The sequence below is a fragment of the Prunus dulcis genome, chromosome 7 (genome assembly GCF_902201215.1).
Source record: "Prunus dulcis chromosome 7, ALMONDv2, whole genome shotgun sequence".
Lineage (NCBI taxonomy): Eukaryota > Viridiplantae > Streptophyta > Magnoliopsida > Rosales > Rosaceae > Prunus > Prunus dulcis.
The window spans coordinates 7,495,720-7,501,244 of record NC_047656.1 but is presented as its reverse complement, the minus strand read 5'-3'; the positions used below and the strand labels follow the sequence as shown (position 1 = coordinate 7,501,244).

At 34.3% G+C, this 5,525-nt stretch overlaps 1 pseudogene; it reads right to left on the bottom strand.

The window, feature by feature from the left end:
* Positions 1-326: 326 nt before the first annotated feature.
* LOC117635188 overlaps positions 327-5,525 on the bottom strand; it is a 5,620-nt pseudogene continuing 421 nt past the window's right edge.

Here is a 5,525-nt window from a genome sequence, read left to right as displayed (position 1 = left end):
ACAATTTACAGCTGTCATTGTATCTTTGGGTTTAGTTGCTACTTGCATATGCAAATTCATTTTGAATTATTGCAATAGAAACGAACTAGCTCTTAATTTAGTTGTATTTCTCTCCTAATGTTGGAAAAGATTCCGAATTCAAATCCGTTTAAGATAAAATACTGCAATATGTAAACTTGTGGTATAAAAAGTAATCAAATATGGTAAAACCGCTATCCTTACAACATGCCATCGTATTGACATTTATTTCTAGACAAATACATAAACTCTTGCGGTTGCCTTTCTAGGGCTGCAAGTAATCTTTTATTTATGGTGAAATTCCATTCTTAATTGAAATCAATGGAATATTTAGAGTTTTGTTGGGGAAAAAGAGCCCCCAGTGTTTCTCAATCTCCGGCCCTGTTTTTTTATCCTCATTAAACATGGCAAAGATATAAGTATCTACAGGGCTTCCAGGTCTCTTCGGAGTCCCGCCCTTCACATGCTTGACCAAATTTGAGTTGTAAGTTCTCGCGTTCTCTTTTGTGGTCACTTCGCCATCGCCACCTGCCGAGGGCCAACCACTTTCCGATACGACAAGTTTCAAAGAACCGCCTGCTGCTTTCTCTAATGCTTCATAAACTGCATCCAAAATTGCATCAAACAGATTTTGATACCCAAGCTGACCATCCTGTACCACAACTGACGGAGACGTAAAAAGTGCATAGTCCATACCCATAGTCTGACGATTTTGAACGTAACTAAAATAGAGATTGATTGGCCACCAAAAAAGTAATGATAGGATCAAGAAACTGTCGATATTCAGGGTTGAAGAAGGCTTTTGATGGCGGGTAGAATTCGTTGAGAATCGCGGTGTAAACCACGGTGGAGACTTTAATTTGGGTTGCAAGACCGGCGGCAGAACCTGCTTTTTGAATATTTTCCATTGCAGAAGCAACAAACGGAGCGAATGGACCTTTCGGATCTATTTCGTTCCCAACCACGATGTATTTGAAATTGACATTTCCGTAGGTTATGACATTACTTTGGATCCAAGAATCTGCACTGGCTTGGCTAGAAGAGATGTCTTTAAGGCCTTCGTTGGGTACATCGAGCATGAGCTCAATGTTGGAGCCTCTAAGGGCTTGAAGAGCCTGTGGGTTAGGATCATAGAGCCTCATTTTTTGGATGCTATATTGGTTGTACATAGAGATTACTTCTTGTGCGGAAGGTAAGTTGTCTCCAAGTGTTCCATATCAAGAATTATGAACTTATTTATTTTCATAGCATCAAATACAGAAGAAAAGAGAGAGAGAGAGAGAGAGAGAGAGAGAGAGAGAGAGAGAGAGAAGAAGAAGAAATGGCTTTGCAATTTTTAGTCTAACACTGAGAAATAAGCATTGCACCCTTTGATATTTGGAGAAGCTATGACAAATTATTTGGCAGTACTAGGGTTATTTTGGTAACAAAATATAGAATTGGTAGGCATGCATATTATTGCTTAAAAGGTATTGTTTATTCATATCATTATATGTACGTGTTTTATTTAACAAATTTTTTATAAAATACAAATGAAAAGTTTGGCCACTATATAATATTTTAATATAATTTATTTAAATTATTTTAATATATATTATTTTTATTCAATATATGTGAAAAATACGTGTATAATATGTGAATTTTGTATGCATTATTGAAAATTTTATAAAAACACGTGTATTAAACTTGAAAAATTCGCACGTACAAATATTGTACATTTGATTTTTAAAAAATGGATTTAGGGTTTTTGCCAGCTAAATGTGTCTTGGCCATTGCGCGAATCAGATCGAAAATCAAGTAGGTATGAAGGAAAGACACAGCCTTTACAATTTGTGAGGTGCCCTCTTTATAGATCGAGTCAAAGTCTCAGAAAGGCACTCCGTGCAATATCTGATAATTTCTTCCAAGTCAATGAGTAGCTACATGCATTTCCTCTCTACTAGCTAGTGAAAATTTTCCGAGGTAAATACATAATTCCACAAAAACTACAAAAGATTTCCTACAACTAGGAGAAATTGTTGCAATATTAGTAATCTTCCACAAAGACAAGTGGTGGAGATTTAAAGTGTTATGGTCTTCTGATCATGTCTCCTTTGTAAACTCCAGAATGAAAAATGTTCGGGGTGGTCCCTGCAAATTAAATGAAAAATGTAACTTAATTTTTATATGCAAACAATTCTACGAAAATTAATTATTTATACGAGGGGATTTTCAATTAGGATATGAGCAGCAAATTCAAAAAAAATTGACCGTGGGTCCCTCAGCAATTAACGGTAAGGTTAACGCCGAAATCCAATTGCAAAAAATTGAAAAGCTTAAGGTATATAATCGTTAAAATTGAGAGTATATGGACAAACAGGCCTTAAGCATAAGACTTCATAGTACTAAATTGAAATTAACCCTATATTATATCATTTAAGTTATAAAATTCATGTCACATTCCAAAATTTATCTTTACAACTCTTGAGCAATTGTTCCTTTTTTCCCCTTTCTATTATTAAGGATTATTGAAGTGAAATTTTGCCGACGTACGACACTGTCAATGAAATCATCGATTCCTAATAAGTTACTGTCCTTCTCTATATCAAGTGAACAATAAACATTATTTGAACTCTGCAAATCAATTCGATTTCATCTATAACACGGTTCTTGCCGTCTTGTTTTGATATGGGAATACTAATAAGCTTAACAAATCCAACAAATTTAAACATTATATACAAATGTTCACCATGCGTGCATTTGCTCCTGGCTAGGAGAAGAATAAAGGCTTAGCCTAAACAAATAAAGATAAACTAATTAAATATTTAAGATAAAAGTTAAGAAGGTTTACATTGAAAAAAAAAATGTCTTTAAGTAGGCTTCACGCCTTGCTCGTTTCATAGAGTATATTATGTTTTTATTGGGTATTAAAGTATAGCGTTGGACATTCCTCCTTACAGACAAATTACAGTTCCATACATATACAAAAATAACTCATTAAAATTACAAAAATCTTACAGACTGTGATTTATTTGTAAAGAATCAAGTGTTTTTTTCTTTTAATTGAATGCAAACTAAGAACCATTCTTTTTGGTTAGTTTAACATCTATCAAAGTATCTTTTCCGAGAAGCATCCCTTGAGCATGCATGATGCATGACTTGCACTTGTCTCCTAGTCGGCAATCAAGTCAAGCCGCGCAGGCACAAGTCCAATTCGACAAGTAGTCATTTCATGACCTCGACACCGTTCTTTTTGGTTATGATCGCTGTCCTACTAAATGAATGATCAAAAGATTTACAGCTTCCTAGAAGGGGTCTTAATTATTTGTCGGAGGATGTTTTTATGACCTTTCTTTATAAATTTTGCAAGCACTTTGTAATTTGAATGGTTAATTGCAGTTACCTTTATACTTTTGTATTTGGATTTTGAATCTGTGGTTAAGTGCAGTTGTTTCTGTTCTCGAGATCCTGTGTTCAAATTCTCAATCTACTAATATCGCTTGTAAAATTAAAAATCTATACATATCCCTGATGACATTTTATTGGTCATCTTGCATAAGTACAAAAGTTTTGGTACAACTTGCAGAAGTATGCAACCATCTTATTGGACTTTTCTTCCTCAAAGGCAAGTGGTGCAGATTCAAGTCCTTTTGGTCTTCTATCTTTGTAGGCTCCAAGACATTGAAGTAATCTTTAATAAGTTTCAATTTTCCACAAACAAACGTCATGAAATTTGGAAGTCCTCGTTCTGCTAAATTAATTTGGCTGCAACTACCTTCAATTATATTGCTGATCGTCTGACCCTGGACCACAAAACTCATTGTTATCTACATTTGTTGAACTAGTATGGCCATCTTCGTAAAGAGAAAGATGTCGGAAGCTTTGATGCTTACTTTAGCTCCATATATATATATATATATATATATATATATATTTTTATTTATTTATTTATTTATTTATCTACTATTACATTTTTTTTTTCCTTAAATTATACCATGTAAGGATACCAATATGCCCATCTACTAGGTCGATATCCATTCCGACCAAAAAAATCGTTTATTGTGATGGATATGTTCAAGGCTTAACATGATTTTTTAATTATTTCTTTTTTACAAACGACAACATATTTACACAATGCTTCAACTCCGTCGGCTAGTTATAATTGGATATCGAACCAAATATGAATATAATTATCACTATTTATATGAGTTGAACTTGAAATCTCTTACGACCAGCTATAAAAGTCATGCAAGTACAGTGCACTATTTAAATCTATGATTTCACGTTTAACAATTCTTTCGATCCTTGACAAATGCTGACACATAGGAGTTTAGAACTTACAATATTGCTGACACCGGGGCGTGACAAACGGACCTAGGATTTCAAAATAGGGTGGACTAAATTTACCTTACATACAAAGGTACTAAGATCAGCTTCTAAGCAAGAATCACTAATGACGGAGAAGTCATAATGTGACCTTGTTAAAACCTTGCCCTAAAAAAGCCTAACACAAACGGTTGACCTCTTGTTTTGATATTTCAATACTAAAAAGCCTAACAAAATCCAAGAAATTATAATTATAGAATGCCTAACATGCATATGCTTTTGCCTCTAGCCAAGAGAGAAAAAGAAACGTCTAGCCTTTCGATCAATGCATCTTTTCTTGCATGACTTGCGGTTCTCCGCAATTAAGTCAAGCCGCCCATGTCCAACACTACTACAAAAAGTGAAAAAGACGACCAGAAAACAACGACGGTCTAAGTGAAAACCGTCGTGGTTTTTAAAAAGACGATGGTTCTAAAAACACCGTCGTGTAATACCACCTTAGACAACTAAAAAATGGGGATTCAAATGGCTGTTCAAAAACAACGACGTACCTAATTAAACAACCGACGCCTATTTGAAACAGATTTCAGCAGTGTAAAATCAAAGCCAACAAAGGACGGCAGAAGTTATGAATCGACCGACGTAGAAAGTAAAGACGACGATTTCAATAAAAGCCGCCGCTTTTACTCATAAAATAACACGACGAGGTTTTCGTATAAGACGCCGTATAATTACAAACAAATCCACGACTTTAAAATACAAAATATCGCCGTATTAAATTAATTTACAACGACGGAAAATATAAATATATCGACGCCATTCTCGTATAGTTCTACGACGTTATCTTTAAATCGTACTATAAAATTTAACGTCATATTTATTCATTTTATACGTCGTACATTTAATTTAAACCGTCGTCTTAATAAGAATTTTTGTTAACAATTTTTTTTTTTGATTTTCTTATCCTACGTCGGTAGATCTACTTAATGACAAGAATTGAAATAACCACGACGGTTTATATAGAAAACCGCCGACATAACCAGTTTTTTCTGAGATCCCAAGGGTTACGAAATCTTACCAGATGGAACTCTGTTCCACATCATAATCTTAACAGATGACACAGATTTGCAATCAGAGAGACAATTTTTTTGAAGTTGATGATGTGTGTGCTTTTGTGTATCTACAAATATTATACCTAACGT